This window comes from Python bivittatus, unplaced genomic scaffold (genome assembly GCF_059951505.1).
Source record: "Python bivittatus isolate LINGU-HERP-01145 unplaced genomic scaffold, Pbiv_v1 ctg000980_np1212, whole genome shotgun sequence".
In the NCBI taxonomy this organism is placed as follows: Eukaryota; Metazoa; Chordata; class Lepidosauria; order Squamata; family Pythonidae; genus Python; species Python bivittatus.
Window position 1 is genome coordinate 43,113,329 of NW_028277125.1, and position 18,087 is coordinate 43,131,415.

The 18,087-nt window shown below is 41.3% G+C and overlaps 1 protein-coding gene across 3 annotated transcripts in view; it reads left to right on the forward strand.

Moving 5' to 3' along the window:
- Positions 1-220: 220 nt before the first annotated feature.
- The window catches only part of DNMBP (dynamin binding protein), a 54,837-nt gene continuing 36,970 nt past the window's right edge, over positions 221-18,087 (forward strand). For 2 of the 3 annotated variants that reach the window (XM_088131722.1, XM_007424754.4), the window contains exon 1: positions 221-348. The gene's annotated coding sequence lies outside the window, so the exon portion shown is untranslated. Of the gene's footprint in view, positions 349-750; positions 882-18,087 lie in introns of those variants that run through there. The other variant, XM_088131721.1, reaches the window with a different exon arrangement.

Sequence of the window (18,087 nt, forward strand, 5' to 3'; positions counted from 1 at the left end):
CCCCGGTGCTACTAAAGAGTGCGGAGGCTCGGGATTAGTTCTCAGTGCTTTTAAGCACGTGCAGAGTTCCCTTCTCTCGCCTCAGGAAGGAGCCTGGAGGGTGGAAGGCTCTACCCGCCCCAGTACGTCCGTTAGACTTTGGTACTGCCCGGCCAACTCACGGCTGCGGACGGCCGCCTCCAGCCCTGCGTACGCTCAGTGGCGGAAAGGGGGCGCTGAGAACGCGGCAGGCTGGAGAGGGCGGCGACTCGGGGCGGGCGAGGCTGAGCACCGGGCCGCGGCTGCTCCCGGGGGCCAAGCGAGAGGGAGATCTGCTGGGCTGGAGCGGCCGAAGGGACCGCGCTACAGGTAGGGGCTGCAGGGGACGGCGGAAGGAGAAGGATCCGACGGGGATGCCCCCTTCCGCGTCCGCCCTCAGGTTTCTCCGGCGGTTCAACTTCGCTCGCGTCCAAAAAGGTTCTCGCGGTTCTCGCGTGGAAACTCCTTGGATGGGGCCCCAACTCTCACTTCATGGCTTCTGCTGGTCCCATTGAGCGGCGCGGCGCTGCCTCGGTCACCTCAGTGCCTCTTCTGCCGTGGAGACCCCGCCATCTGCCCTCCCCTCCCCGTAGCTTCAGAAGGACACGTTGGACCTGCTTTCTGTACGATTCGTCCCTCACGAACCCGCACTCATTCTCCGGACATCGTATTTTCCCACAGTTCCCTGGTGCCAGTGCCCAACCTGGTAATGAGTCCTCGGCCAGGAAGGGTGGAAATACGGCTTTCTGTCACTCGGTTTTGGTCCCATCGACCGGAGATTTTGCTTTCCTGCTCATCTTATGTCACTCCTGCCGATACAGGAGTTCCTCTAAGAATAGAGACTCAGAGGCAGCTCTAGAGAGGTGACGGCATCTTTCCACTTTTCCCTTTTCCTTGGTGTTGACGGGGTTTGTCAGTATCACTCATTCCTTAATTCAATATTTCTCAGCCTTGGCAACTTGAAGATGTGTGGACTTCAACTCCCGGAATTCCTCAGCCAGCATGCTGGCTGGGGAATTCTGGGAGTTGAAGTTCACACATCTTCAAGTTGCCAAGGCTGAGAAACACTGCCTTAATCCAAGACACAGCCTACATCTGACTTTAACCTTTGAATGGTTAATTTCAGTATCACAATTGTTGATGCTTGCCCAGCATTGAAATCGTGAGGCAAGATTCAAAAGTTGTGTCATAGTTGTCTGCCTTTTCTGAGGATTGAACTTGAAAGTTAAAATCAAGTGTTCCTGCTATGAAATTATGAATTTGTTTGCAAATTTGCTTAATCATGATCTAGTGAATAAATCACAACTGCCTGGGTTCACATGATACTTAAACCATGAACCCTGGTTAACAAAAATATATTGGCTTGTTTCACATAGCACAGTAAGACGCAAACAAATAAACCAAATTCAGTTTAGTGTAATGTGTGAATCCAGCCTACGTTGAGCAATAATAAAATATTAGAGCAGAAAGGAATTGGTTATTGACTAAAGAAATGCTAATTTTACCTGATGTAACTAGTAGAATCACTATCACATGCCTTAGTTAAAGATAACTCTTGTTATCTATGAATAAGGTCAAAGAGTTTAATACATATGTGTGAAATTTCTTTTTTAAGATATCTAGTTTCCTTTAAAAAAAATACTGTAATGAAAAGGGGGGAATGCTACAAAGAATTATTGCTATTAGAAATATGCCCTTGCGTGATTTTGGCTTGATACTTTGTGCATCTTTTTGTTTTTAGCTTAATAAGTATCTCAAAACTAGAATGGAGTGAGCTAAACTTTTCAAAAATACTTTTTCCCTTGAGATAACAGAACCCAGTTAACATAGATTGATTCAGAACCTTCCTAGATCAGATGTATTTGAAGTCTCATGACCATATGATTTCCTTTTCTTCATACTTCAGGGCCTTTGAACAGATGTTCTGTTAAAATGATGTTGGAGTTTAGATTTCAGTTCATTATTTTCTCAGTTCATAGTCCAACCCCAGTGAACATCTGGAAAGTTCTACAAATTATAACAGTAGAAATATTACATTGTACCTTAGTGATACTGTGAGAATTATTTAGGGCCTTTCTCCATTACCAAGTTAAAGTGCCACCCACTCACTTACTCAGCATACAATTCGCTATCCTTATTGCTTATTCCTGTCCTGACTCCCTCCAAGGTAATGGGAGGTGGAATCTAATAGATTTTAAAACTGAAGATGACTTAAGCTTGTTTCATTTGTGGGCTGGGGGATGAGATGAAGGCAATATTATAGAGACAAAGGATAAAAAAGTTGTCAAGGCTTATTTATGCTGTTGTTAGGTGCAAGTGAGAACCTGGCCTTAGCTATCCAGCTTCCCTGAAACTGCATTGTGTATTGTCAGATCACTGAACTGGGCACACTTAGGCATTTGTCTTGATCCACATACTTTACAAGGGCTCTCTTGGGCTGACGCCTTCCTAGTCTTCATTTCTGTTTCTTACCATCATTTGGGCTTTGTGATGCTGCCAATTCTGGAGCAACTAATTTTTCTTTCACATTTGATTCTCAAACTCACTTATGAATGTACCTGTGGATGGCCCTTTAATGAGCTTTTATCACCTTCAGTTAAGCCAATTCCTTCCCATAGTATGATACATTTTACCCTGTGGCAGCAATTTTATAATGGTGAATATTCAGCTGAGTAAGCCTGCTTGCTTGGAAGTGTGCATATGAGGGAAAGGGTGTGGTGGGAGCAGCAACGTGATTGCAAGGAGGTCAAAATGCCAGCTGGTGCTGAAGGCCCCACCAGTGGGACTCCGTACATGCTAAGCGTTAGGATTTTGCATGTGTATGCTACATGTTAAGTTATGGCTTGCAGTTTCCATGTAGAAATTTGTTAGATGGTGAACTGATGCTGATTGGCTTAAGTTTTTCACTTCCTCTAATGCTTTTTTTGTAGCTATTCATTCATAGATATTAGTTCATTTGCAAATTTTGGAAGAAGTTGTAAGAGTTCCTAGACCTGGAGTGTTGTTTACTCAGTATTTCTGAAGTTATGCTTTATTGGGCTAACTTTAGCATATAGGATGGCAGAAAAGGAAATTATGTTTTCTTCATCTTATGTTTCGTAGACAGAAGCCTCTTTGGGGTTGTAAATAGGAATAGATATCACCACAAAGTTTTGCTAAGCATATTTTCTAGAACAGTTTTCTGTCTGCTGAAGGCTTGTGTATTTGAATGGTATCACTTGCACCACTTTAAAGGATATATTCCAGTGTTTGTTTGTAGCTTTAGCTGGTGATTACCCTTTCTTCGAACAAGTGGTTTTAAAAGAGCTTGAAGGCATTTCTGCCTGTGGTGGAAAGTGAAGACCAGATGTTCATTCTAGAGGGATGGTTCACATCAATGCGGGGAACAGCCTTACTGCTGCTTCATATGCCTCGTAATAGTCCTTTTGCTGATTGATCTCAAAATAAACAGTAGCCTTGCAGCACTAGAAGTTATGTAATTTATTCAAGTTCTTATACACTTTGCACATTTTTAGCAGTTCCATTGTCAAGATTATGTATAGCCATGCCACTTTTATATGATGTGTATCTGAAAATATCACAGATGATATCCCAATTTTATCATATAATCCATTTCTTAATGCTTTGTTAAATAGATGCTAAAACTTCCTCCAATGGTACTTGATTATCTTTGAACAAATGCTACATAGTATCTTTCATCATAGCTACTGTATTATCTCACTACCTGCTTCCTTCACCCTTGGACTTTTAACAGATAGTGTAATTTTATATACAGTACATCCATTCATTTACTCCAGAATCTTACTACAGTAATATATGATCCTTTCTTTTCTTTTTGAGGAAAAATTAGATGGTTTCTGTTTTTTGAGGGATCAGGCTTATTGTATATTTTCACAGTTTTGTTCCTTTCATCCCCCTTCTCTCTTTTTTGCAAATGGTTATAAGCACTATTGCTGTATTTTTAGCATTTTTAAAGTAAATATAAGTCATGATTCTGAGGTTGGCAAAATATCTACTGGGAGAAAGCAAGCAAGCAAGCAGAATGTAAGGAGTTCTCTTCTGGAGCTAAATTCTAAACCAGCTGTCTCCTAATATTTATCTGTTAACTTATGTGGAATATTATTCTTTTTACTTTGTTCAATTTAATTTTTTATGTCATTTACCAGTATCATTATGATTCATTGTGTCTGTGTTTAATATATAGAACACATTATTATTATTTATTATTCATGTTTATATTCTACCTTTTCTTTGGGAGCTGAAGATAGTGTACATAAAAGCTCTATGGTTGCACAGGGGAACTTCTGTGTGGGCCTCCCTGCTGTCTATTCAACATCTTAACCACTGTATAACATTGGCTATATTTATTCTTATATTATTACTCTTATTTCACTTATTTATTCCACACCATTAATCACGACCTAGCAAGATAAATTAGAATGAGAGCCATTGAATACTCTATAGAGTCTTCTGCATGACCTGCTAACCATGGACCAGCAATGATTCAGCAAACATACTCTGAATATGAATGGACAACCTCATGTTCAACTCACTCATGGAGAAGACAGCCTAAAGTCATTTTTTTACCCAGTTTTAAAGTGGTGTTTTTCAGCTTCTTCTGGCACAAGCCATCCTGTCTGGTCCATTTGACATACATCATTCTGAGGGAAGGTTAGAGGCTTTTCCTGCTGTTATTTGCCATCTGAGTCTGTTGCAAACATCATGTGCCCATCTGGTTCCTGGGTACTGCTTTTCTGAGGCATTCCTTTTTGGCTGCAGGAGAATTAGGGCCAAAACTCCATATCTCCCACTTTCCTTAGTAACCTGTATGTGGCCTGGCATCAAATAGAGTCCTTTCCCCTATAAGCTGGTGGCTGAAGAGACACTTTACCCACTCTTGTTCCCATACGGCATCTGTAGGCAGCTGTACTACAGCTGCCTCCAGCTGCTGGACACAGATATAAAACACCCCCCTGTGGCTTAACTGCAGCAGCACCTAAGCCCAGGGGTGGGGAGAAACTGCACTGCAAAGCTATGGTAAAGCTGCCTATACCTTTACTACCAGGGTGCTCACAGCTTCACCATAGAGGTGCTAGCAGAAGAACAGCAGCTTTGCAGGTACACCAAAAAGGCCCAATTTGCCCATTGAGTTTCAGTGGAAGAGCCATTTCCTTCCTACTTTGGGGAGAAGAGGGGATGTAGGTTTTCCACAATCACTTCACTAACCCTCTGGACTGATCACTCTGTGAAGTCAGAGAAGAAGCCTCATTCCCTTTTCTGGGTGACAGGAAAAGGGGAAGAGAGAAGTTGATGATAATGGCTCCTTTGCTGCCAGTTGCCCAGTCCTGTGGAATGAGGATTGGAGAACAGGCAGCAAAAGACCTGCTTCTCTTTTTCTCTCCCCTCCTTTCTTGCCATGGGGAAAGAACAGGCAGAGAATGGATCAGTAGTGCCAGTCCTCCAGTCTCACCAAGTGGTCCCTTCATGGGATCACAGAACTGACTCATAATTTTTCTGATGCCAGTACCTTGGCACCAAAGGAAGTACAGGGAGTCCCCAGGTTAAGAATGCCTGGTTTAAGGACAACCCATAGTTAAGAATAGAGCCTACTGTAGCAAAATTCAAGTTAAATACTCAATGATTCTAGTTAATTACATAATATTACTTATACAATATTATAGAATAATACTGTTCTGGCTTACTACAAATTCGACTTAAGGCCAGACCTTGGGAATGGAACTCGTTCTTAAACTGGGGGCTACCTGTATTGTAAAAACAGTATTTATAAATACAGTCAGGTCCAGAAATATTGGGACATCGACACAATTCTAACATCTTTGGCTCTATACACCACCACAATGGATTTGGGATGAAACAAACACAATGTGTGTTAACTGCAGACTGTCAGCTTGAATTTGAGGGTATGTACATCCAACTCAGGTGAACGGTGTAGGAATTACAACAGTTTGCATATGTGCCTCCCACTTGTTAAGGGACCAAAAGTAATGGGACAGAATAATAATCATACATCAAACTTTCCCTTTTTAATACTTGGTTGCAAATCCGTTGCAGTCAATCACAGCCTGAAGTCTGGAACGCATAGACATCACCAGACGCTGGGTTTCATCCCTGGTGATGCTCTGCCAGGCCTCTACTGCAACTGTCTTCAGTTCCTGCTTGTTCTTGGGGCATTTTCCCTTCAGTTTTGTCTTCAGCAAGTGAAATGCATGCTCAATGGGATTCAGGTCAGGTGATTGACTTGGCCATTGCATAACATTCCACTTCTGTCCCTTCAAAAACTCTTTGGTTGCTTTTGCAGTATGCTTTGGGTCATTGTCCATCTGTACTGTGAAGCGCTATCCAATGAGTTCTGTAGCATTTGGCTGAATGTGAGCAGATAATATTGCCCGAAACACTGCAGAATTCATCCTGCTACTTTTGTCAGCAGTCACATCATCAATAAATACAAGAGAACCAGTTCCATTAGCAGCCATACATGCCCACGCCATGACACTACCACCACCATGCTTCACTGATGAGGTAGTATGCTTAGGATCATGACCCGTTCCTTTCCTTCTCCATACTCTTCTCTTCCCATCACTCTAGTACAAGTTGATCTTGGTCTCATCTGTCCATAGGATGTTGTTCCAGAACTGTGAAGGCTTTTTTAGATGTCGTTTGGCAAACTCTAATCTGGCCTTCCTGTTTTTGAGGCTCACCAATGGTTTACATCTTGTGGTGAACCCTCTGTATTCACTCTGGTGAAGTCTTCTTTTGATTGTTGACTTTGACACACATACACCTACCTCCTGGAGAGTGTTCTTGATCTGGCCAACTGTTGTGAAGGGTGTTTTCTTCACCAGGGAAAGGATTCTTCGGTCATCCACCACAGTTGTTGTCTGTTGTCTCCCGGGTCTTTTGGTGTTGCTGAGCTCACCGGTGCGTTCCTTCTTTTTGAGAATGTTCCAAACAGTTGTTTTGGCCACGCCTAATGTTCTTGCTATCTCTCTGATGGGTTTGTTTTGTTTCTTCAGCCTAATGATGGCTTGCTTCACTGATAGTGACAGCTCTTTGGATCTCATCTTGAGAGTTGACAGCAACAGATTCCACATGCAAATAGCACACTTGAAATGAACTCTGGGCCTTTTATCTGCACATTGTAATTGGGGTACTGAGGGGATATCACACACCTGGCCATGGAACAGCTGAGAAGCCAATTGTCCCATTACTTTTGGTCCCTTAACAAGTGGGAGGCACATATGCAAACTGTTGTAATTCCTACACCGTTCACCTGAGTTGGATGTACATACCCTCAAATTCAAGCTGACAGTCTGCAGTTAACGCACATTGTGTTTGTTTCATTCCAAATCCATTGTGGTGGTGTATAGAGCCAAAGATGTTAGGATTGTGTCGATGTCCCAATATTTCTGGACCTGACTGTATCTATTTTACATCATGTTGGTGGTTTCTAACATGTCATTGGTTCTTTCTCTAACCCTCCTGCTTGGGAGTTGCTTTCTATAGATGGTTAAATTGGACTGCTTTTTTTGCTAGGTGCTACAAAGTGAACGAATTCTTCAAACTCAGGTTATAATGCTATGCACACTTTCCAGAAGCAAGTCTTTCCCACACAATGGAGTCACTGAGTAGGCAAATACTCTGTTGCGTGCTCAGAAATGCATATGGAAAAGTGAGTCCAAATCTAAGTCTTTAGAGCATTCTGCTTAAGAGTGTTAGAAAGATACAGTGAGGTGGCCAAAACAGGTAGATGCCTCAATAATGTATGTTTATTGGCTCTCTTAGTATATGCTCAGGTATTGCCTTTTGGATACAGTCTCTGCCAATGAATTGGAATGGCACAGAACTGATGCACAATCCTTACTTGCATTTTTTTCCCCTTTCTTCCAGCTGCTAAGGATATTCATTAGTCCTGACGGCTTTATATTACCTCCTGTATTGGAGGCAGTACACCTCTCAACTGACCTCTGTGTTAATCCAGCAGGACATTTCTTATTTATGTGCTTACTGTACTTGGCTTCACTGTTTCTAGTAACTTTGTTTTTAAGTTTGCGTCCTTGGCTTATGAGAAACTAGATCCAGTTGTGCAGTTCTAAGTATACAGGAAGAAGAAACACGTAGCTGTTGTTTCACTGTTCATAACCAGTGAAACCTTTGGCTTTGGCACTTCAGCAATTCTGTTCTTGACCGTGCTAGTAGGTATTAATTTTAAGGCACAGATCTGCTGGGAGGCATTCTTGCAGTTGTGTTTCTAAATAAGAACTGCCCCTAATGTTTGGGATGATTATTATGATTACTGAGGGAAAACTGCTTTTGTTTCCCCAAGTGGGGGTTGATTCTGGCTTGGATTTCCCTGCTGTGGACCAGGCACCTCTCTTTTCTGTCTTCAAGCCAGTGCCTCCTAAGGAGGTTGGTGGGGTGGGCTCAGCCAGATGATGAGTATAATTATGATTCCGTCTTTGCAGTTCATTAGCAACTGGTATAAACTGGATTTGAAAAGACGATTTGAGAAACTTAATGAAGACAAATAAAATAAATAAGAGCCCTAAACTTTTTCTTCACAAAGTGGAAAATAATTTCTCTCCCCATCTTGGATCTCTACCCCCAAGATCCAAGATGGGGAGAGAAATTATTTTCCACTTTGTGAAGAAAAAGTTTCTAAACCTCAAACTGCATTGATATGGGAATTAATATCAGGGCTGGAAAAAAACTTTCTGTGGTGTTGTAAGATGCTCTATATATCCTGTCCCATATCTGTTATCAAATATAGAATACTGAGCATAACTTTGGTGTGTTGATAGGTTAAACTGTCTTTCCCCAGCACGAATTCCAGATGTTTGGACTATGGTTGCCTTTAACCCCAGCCAGTCTAACTGATGGTCAGGGTGATGGAAGTTCCCTACTTCAGTGCCCTCCAGATGCATTGGAGTTCAGTTGCCAGCTGTTTGGAAGATGTCAGGTAGGGAAGGTGTTGAAATTGAAAGCATTTGGAAGCACACACATGAGAGATAGCTTTTTTGACCTATGTAAGGAATTGTGTTATTCATTTTTGGGTCAGTAATGCAGCAGATCCCAGGTGGTTTACACCTTTGTTGAAAATACATAAGCAGTTGTGATAATGGGTTTTAGATTGTCTAGTGTGCAGATGGTTAATATGCTTTACTGAAATTTGCTGACCGTATTTAATCATTTATTTAATTTGTGATTAAGTTCATGGCAAGCTTCCCCCCTCCCCCCCCATCATTCTGTATTTATGCTAACATAATGCTATTTTCCCAATGTGGAACACTTGGGAGAAAAACTGATAGCTTACCATGACACAACTGGGAGACGGTTTATAGATATAGTATCTGACAAAGAAGTCACAGTTCCTTCAAGTCCAAGGTCCCCTGACAACCTCTTGTTATTATTTCTTAGATCACTTACTATTTGTTTTAATTTCTGATATTAAAGAACTGTGTGTGATTTCTTATGCACTGAATTTCTGCCTCTCATGGTGTTTAAATTCTGCATGTACATATACATACGCATGGGGAACTGTGTGTATGTGCTGATTTGTGGAGGTACCTCATTGAAGGAGAATGGATCTTTTGTCTAGGAAAATAGGTGGTAAGATTCTTCCTTAAAGCCTTAATTGGTCTAATCCCTCCCCATGCTGCCCACCATGTTATCTCTGCTTTTGGGGAAAATTAATAATCAAGCAGCTACTGTAGCTTTTTAAATGTTGCTGAATGATGCATGAATTGGTATTCCAGCTACAATTTGGTTCAAAGATTGCATTATTACATTACTGAAGAATAACATCTTTCTGGGGATGGATTTGCCAATGGTTCTTCTAGACACATCATCTCTGTTCATTATGACATATTAAGGGTTAGGAATATGTAGCTATTAATTAATTTCAATCCCCTATGTCAAATTTGGTTGATGTTAATTATTGTCCAGTGCCTGTCAAGTTTAGTACTTGATAAGCATCCTCATTATCTGGGAACTTTTATCTCAAGTTTAACCAGAATAAAGTACAATCTCCATTGCTCTTTTAAGTTTCAGTCAAGTTTCCAGAAGGCTTTATCTGGAAATGTAGAAGTATTCAAATAAGGCTGTGACGTAGTAGCCACATGTAGAAAGGCATACATGGGGATTTAGATGCCAGTCCTGGTCTCAATATTCCTGTCCTCTTGGTCTCAGACCTTCTTGTATTTAAGGGCAAAATCTGACGGGGAGCATCTCATGCCATTTTACCAGGTTTGCCAGCCATATGGCAGGTTCAGCTTGCATTCAGTTTGAGTAGGAGCCCCATAGACCTTTTTTTTTCAACCTGGAAGGACTGACTGAAGTGACAAAGATGGGGACATTGTCAGGTATAGACAGCCACATTCTTTCTCCAGTTTTAAACTTCATAGGAGCAGGTTGAACTCTAGTTGCAGAGGCCTACTACATTATAGTATTTCCTCATACCTAAGAAGAATATTGTAGGGGGACTGGAGCACGGGTCGGAGCAGGTTGTTCTTCAGACCTATGACTAGGGCAAGTTTTAGAAGTGGGAAAGGGATAAAGGACATATTTTCTATTCTATTCTTCCCTGAGGTATTCTCCTGTTACACTGATGCAGCCATTCCCAAATTGCAGACTAAAAATTATAGAAGGTTTAGTGAGAGCTAATAGTGGTTAAGGCGATGTCCAAAAGCAATTCAAGATTGACTTTACTGTTGTCCAGCCCATGACTGTTGAAAACAAGAAAAAAAGATGCTTTCTCTCAACTTCCATAGCTCTTGGAAAAACAAAAGCCACCTTTCCCCTTGAAAGACCTGCTAAGGAACCTGAAGCCTGGGTACCAGGAGCCTGGGTGATGCAAGGTTTTCTGCACACAAGCCCCGCAGAGCTGCAGTCTTTCAAAGAAGACACCAGCAGGTTTCAGAGCCAGGAAAAAAACTGACTCAGTTCCTAAACCAACTGATGTTATGTGATTCCACAGGTCTGAGGCTGGTTCAAAATGGGCACAATCTTTGTCTGGAAATGCTCATACACTTTGAAATGTCAGGGCTAGCAACTCTTGTGTACAACCTTTGTTGCTGATGCTCTACCAATGTGTTTTATTTATTTTCATTTGCTTGCTAGATTTATATCCTGCTTTTCCAGAGCTGAAGGTGGCTTACATGGGGAATCTCCCTTCATTTTATCCTCGCAACAGCAATCCTCAGAGGTAGGCTGGACTGAAAGTGACTGGCCCAAACAAATGTCTACCACTAAGGGTGGAGTTAGTCAGGTGCCCTGTGTTATTTTCAGTGAGGGCTGGGACACTTTTAGCAGAAGAAATGGAAGCGCTGCACAGGATAATCTAAACCTATTGTGATACTGAGAGAACTGTGAAGAATTAAATTCAATGAAGTCTTTTCTATCAGAGTCTTCTGAAGACTAGAGGAATCTAGTCATCTTGGATGTATGGTGAACCTCCCCAAACTGATGCAGTACAAGGTTGATAGGGATTCCTTCTGTCATCTCTGTTCATTTGTGAATTTCCCTGAAATAAGAGGGAAATGGTACCGACAGGCAGTTAAAGCTGGTGACTCAGCCGTGAGCCAAAGCTTGGGTGCATAACATGCTTCCCCACCCCCTCTCCCCTGGATTGCCTTCTCCTGCAGCACACTGGCCTGTTATACTTGGACTGAATATTGCTGGTCAAGACAAGGAAGCTGGAGGCAAGAAATCTGGGAACAGTTTGCTGTTTAGGACAGAAGGCTGGGTTCTTTAATGAGGCAGCCGGATGAAGCTGAGAGGTTGTTTCCTCCCTCTAGGCATAAGTTTGGAATAAGGATTGGCAAGCAGATGTTCCTGAGGAGACAGCATTCTGCTGATGTTTTATCATGGAATAAGCTACACTCTTTTGAGCCAGCCCACCAAACATGAGAGAGGGCTGGCCGCAGAAAACAATCTTATACAGTGAAAACAATCTCAAGTTCCAGCCCTCTGATAACTCACCAAGCTACAATACTGGAAAAATTATATTTGTAGTATACACATATTATTATTCTCCTTTTTGTATGTGCATATCTGCATAATTAGTATAAGGTTTGGATCTCTGTGGCAATCTTTTAAATTGTATTTGCTATGGTTGCAGTAACTAGAAGATTGTTCTGCCATTGGCATTCCTTACATTCACCTGTTATGCCATTTTTTGCTCATTATTGCTCACCCTTCTTATGCAGCTGAATGAGTCCTTTTTTCAGCAGGGCCACAATAATGCGGTTTTTTTCCACTCTAGACTTGATAGGTTGACTGATGTCAAAATAGTAAACTAATGCTGGACAGCTGTCTGTCATGAATGGTTTATTTTGGATTCTTGCACAAAGAAGGGGTTTACACAATGGCCACTCTATGATTCTGTGCTGCAAGGCCACCTTGACTTGCATTGTTATACCTTTTGGAGGCAGTAGCTTCTGTGCTGGATTATCGATCTTTGTGGGTTGGTAACTCTTCCAAATTCCAAATCTTTATTTATAGCTCCCCTCCCCACTTTTGAGTCCTCCTCTTTTTCTGGCATCACAAGAAATCCTGTCCTAAGGAAGGTGTACGTCATGGATAGTTTGCAATACCAATGGACTCTACTGAGTCCAATCTAGCTCAATATTGTCTGCACTGACTGGCATTGGTTCTTCAGAGCCTCAGATGGAGTCCAAATCTTCCTGGAGTTGCCAGGAATTGAACCTGAAACTTTGCAAGCAAAGCATGGAATCCATCACAGAATTATAGCCCTTCCATATATTGTGCCAATTTGCTTTCCCCCCAAAGTGGTGGGGCCATATGCTTCTTTTCTTATCCTTTGTAACCATTTCAAATTTAATATTCTTTATTGGCCTTGTATTCCATGTTAAGACTGTTAGGCTGTTTATAGATCTCTAGCAGAGACAGAGTATTCTATAAGGATGGGATATGTGAGTAAATTGCCATACATTTTAGTTATCTTTCCATCATTAGCTTGTCCACATTGTCACTGAATTTGCACCTCTTTCAGTGCTTTTACACTTGCAGGGTAACAAGCTGTTGCTGCACTCCATTGTAGCTCCTTTACACAAAGAGTAAAAAAACCCTGAATGAATTGTTAACTTTCAGCTCAAAGCTTCTCCAATAATCCAGCTCTTTCTGACTGGCTGTAAAGTGTTGGAAGTGGCATGTGGTTGCCAATGGATAGCACTATGCCAGTTATGTGCAGGGATTAAGTTTCTGGGGTGCAAAGGCAGGACTAGGTCAGGAACCAAAGAATACCAACAGTGCTAGAGATAGCAAGTCAATATGATGGCCAGATGGGAAGGGAGAAATGTGCTGTTCAGTGCCTTAGGTGGCAAGGCCAAAGATAGTTTCTATTCAAGCAGGCTCTGCTAAAAGACCTTAAAAGTGATATCAACTATTTTATAATTTGAAGAATATTCCAGATGATCTCTGAAGAAAACAGTGGTGCTGTTCTAGAGTAAAATCCTGCAGCTGGTAATCATCTGGACAGTTCAAGGTCAGTAGAATGCTGCCAAATGTAGTTTCTTCTCATTGCTACATACTTTGGCTTGAAAAGCAATTCTTAATCTGGCAGATCCTTTCATCCCAGAGCCTCTAAATCAGGGTTCTTCAAAGTGGTAGATACAGTATTGACCCCCAAGGGTTGATGGGACTATCCAAGGGGTCAATACTATAATTATGGTTGGTCACACAATCAGCTAGATGTTTAGACTGGAACTGGCATTTTTATCCACCTATTGAGTCCTTCCCAAGGACCTGGGATAGGCAGATGTTGTTTGATGGTGTATTATTATTATGGTTGGTTGCACAGTCAGCCAGATGTTTAGGCTGGATTTGACATTTTTATCCACCTATTGAGTCCTTCCCATGGACCTGAGATAGGCAGATGTTGTTTGATGGTGTTAAAGGTATCATCGCAGGATGTAAGCTGTTCCAAGTAAAGCTGCCTTTTGCAATTGACTGATGGTGACTTTTGTCAATGCCAATGATCTTCAAGTGGTGCTGCAGATGTTTTGGGATTGCACCTAAGGCAACCATAACTATTGGTACTATCTTTGCTTTCTTTTGCCATAGTCGTTCTACTCCTGTTAGCAGGTCTTTATATTTTGTGATTTTCTCCAGTTCTTTCTCTTCTATTCTGCTGTCTCCGGGTATTGCAATGTCCACTATCCAGACTTTTTTGTTTTTCTTATCAACAATTGTTCAGTCTGGGGTGTTGTGTGGCAGGTATTATTATTATTATTCATAGTACTATTAGTTAAAGTAATATTTATTAAATTATTTTCATATAATAAATGTTTGGGGGTTGATGAACAATCTGAAACTTCATGAAGGGGTCAGTGAGCTGAAGAGTCTGGGGACCCTTCGTCTAGATCCCTCATGCCTAGCTGCTTCCTTTCTACCAGAAATATAGAGCATCTAAGCCCTTCACCTAATATGAAATCGATAGATAAATAAATAAATAAATAAATAATCCCAACCTTTCTTTTATCCTTCTAACAGTTATACTTTTGTAATGCTCATGGGTTTTTAAATCATGGTTTACCTGAAAAAAAAACTCGGTTATATACTGCTTCATATACCAAAGCATCCCAAGGTAGTTTATAGTAAAAACATAATCAATGAATACCTTAATATTAAACAACAACAACGTAAGAACAATATTCAATAAAACAGACTCTTTTAAAAGATCAGGAAGGGGAAAAGAAGATTTTAAAAACATTCATCTAACTTTCATACCAGACCTTGGAGTGTTCAACAGGTGCCTAAAATATCCCTCGGTGCAGGGGTTTTCAAACTTTTTCAGGCCATGGAACCAGTTAGTTAAAAAAAAGATCCTGAAACTCCTAATCAAAAAGCAGAGCTCTAGTGATAGAAAATTGGCTACATTCAAGTGAACTTTTTCCTCCTTACTCTTTTACAGAGCCTCATTGAGTTCTCTTGGAACCCAGGGTTTGTGGAACATAGTTCTGGTCTGGTGGCTGCCTCCTGAATTCTGGGGAAGAGCATTCCAAAGTGAGGGCACCATCACAAAAAAGGCCTGCCCAAGCCCAGCTTCCAAAGGGCATTCAGCAGCCCTTGGTATGTTTAGCAAAATCTTCAGTAACCAACCAGGGATATAATGGGAAAAGCATCTAATCAGGGTCTTGGTCCTAAGTTGTTAAGACCAAATCTTTGAATCTGGCAGCCAGTACAGATGCTTCGGTACAGTATAGGGGTACCTTGTATATGAGCAGGTTCCCCACTCAGTAACCTGTCCACTGTATTCTGCGGTTTCCCAGATCAAGAGCAAGGATAGTCCCACACACACTGCATTACAATTATCTCAACATGCACTTAGTTGGTATACAACCTGGCTTGTCTTTTCTGTGTTGTGGTCTGGGTGGTCATAACACATCTATGGAGAGGACTGATTCATGTGTCTTACAAAGAGGCAAAATACATGGCCTCAGGATCTCTTGTGATTCTGATTTTTTGTTTCTAAATGCGTCTGTTGAATTTCCTGATAATTTTCATTTACATCAGCAGCTGTCCTATTTTATTGGATGAAGTTACTCTCTTAAACTTGATGAGGCAGCAAGTATTCATTTGATACAATCCAATCCAGAAAATCATAAGGAAGGATTTGTTTTATATAGTGCATGTTGCAGCTGGGGTCATAGTTGAAAGACAACTGGTAACATTGTTCTCCATCTATTAGCAGTATAAAAGCTGGGAATTGCCAAGGCAGCATTTCTGAAAAAGGCAAGCTTCACATTGTTGCCATGTGGCAACCCATGCCTGATAATAAAGCAGTGCCATCAAAACAGCATATTGTTCTCTGCAGTCCCTCATTCAAACTTACTTCATCCTGTATTGTGGGCTTTGATGCACACTTCTGTCGATGCACATCCAGTTACTTCTTTTGAGAACTATACAACCAGAGTTCTGCATGTGCAGGAATGCAGGAATGGACACTTCCCAGGCACAACAATATGTTTGTCCCTGGTGGTGGGGGGGTGGGGTGGACACATATCCCATTTATTTTCTGAGAGGAGGCAAGTGTGTCACCTTGTGAAAGTGCGTGCTTTCTCCCTATTGATTTCTGATGCTGAAGGCATGGGACTATGGGGAACTGTCGTCTAAGTCTCATGGCATACAGCAAAGGTACACAGCCTGTAGCTTTGGCACGCAAACAGTCCCATAACCCCTTTTTGAAGATCCCTCTGCTAAACATTGGTGATGTGTTTTCCTGCCATAGAGGAAAGAAATATACAAAAATTGTAAGCCCCAAAATTGGTTTAACACAATAAAAGAGACCTCCCCCCAAACCTGGAAAACAACCCTGGAAACCCACCCTTGTGATGCAGCCTCTTAATATCAAAACATTGTCCATTCCTGGCATACAGGCTTTTTCACTATTTAAATGAAGAAGCTACAATGGTTGTGATATAGCTGAAAGAATAGAATTTCCAACTGTCCGGAAGCATCAGGAAAAAATTTTTCATGGTATAGTAAAACTGTTTATAGTGTTGGGATAAAGTTTAGCATCTGTTGTTATTTTCCAAACAAGCTAATATTAAAGAGACAGGAACAAAATTATTGGAAAGATAGAAAATTAATGATAACCAGGTAGGTTTTTCTTTTTTTGTGTCTATTCAGATGGATTGTATATAGATGAATCCATTCTCACCAGCCCACAGTCCTGTGCGTCAGGGAAGTGCTCATCTTCCATGCCATCTTGCCCTTCTTTCCTGCTAGATATACCTCCTCCTTATGCTCTGTTTCCTTCATAAAAGCTGTGTGATTTTGGAATTTGGGGGAATGTTTGTTGAGCTGGAGGCCTCTTCAGTTCCTTTCCTATAAAAATCACAAGTACCTGGCTGTATGAGCATTTGGAAATTTCCCACATACATCTGCCCAGTCAGTAGAATCGTTCGTTCTCCACATATTCTGTGATATGGCTGAAGTAGCTCTGTTAACTTACTGCTGAGCTCACAAATAGCCATGGTTTGTTATCCATGGTTTATTGAATTTGGGGGGTTCATACAACATGCTAAGCCATAAGCCACAGTTCATAAATCATAAGTGGCTGGATTCATAAAAGATTTTGTTTATTAGAGGTATATTTTAAAAATGAAAAAACATTCATTTGAGGGAATGCATTCCTTAGCCTGGGAGTGACTCAGAGAAAGACATGCCAAACAGATGAGTCTTTGACCGGGACATCTTCACAATGGCTTCACCTTCAGACCACTTTGGTAGTGGGAGAGGCAGTCCATCAGATAGCCAGAACCTCAGTCCTTTGGGAAAAAATGGTACAAAGTAAATTACATTACAGCATAATGCAGCGTGAGAATCCAGTCACTATCTGCTTGGGTCGCATATACTTTATGCATGCCATACCCACTTTCCAATACACAAGCTTCTGTCTTTTCATCCTTTATGGATTATGTTTAAAACCTATCTATACATTTGTTAACAATATGAAGTCCTAATGGTTTTGTGATTTCTGGACCTAATGTACCCTTTAAATTAGATTTTGCTAATCTGAACCCTTCCACGTGTATTGAACTTCATTCCCATAATCCTCAGCCAGAAGGGTATGGCCCACCCATTTCAACTTGATTCATATATCGCAGTGCTATGGTTTTTTAAAATAGGGTTTACTGAATAAATGTCAGTTGCTGGGTTCACACAAATGTATTACACTATATGATGGCTTAGTTCAGGATGCAGTCCCTGAACCCTTTTTCTTGGCTCCTGGAGCCTCCTCTGGCTGTCACTTTTGAAAATCCAAAGTGTCGTTTTTTTACCATCTTGCACCACAGCTATAGTGCAACCTCTCAACATATCTTTAAAACCAGACTTGAAAATCTGACCAAAAGCCCAGGGGAAAAAATGAAAACCTGGCCCTGCCCAATTGGTACAATTGCTCTACACGCTGTAGCTCTTGATTCCCAGAAGGCAGTTCCTTTCTGGTTTAGAGCTGTGTGCAAATTAGTAATAGTTTCCCAAATGGGATGGCTCCTACAGACTTCTTCCTTCACTAGTAGCTTCATG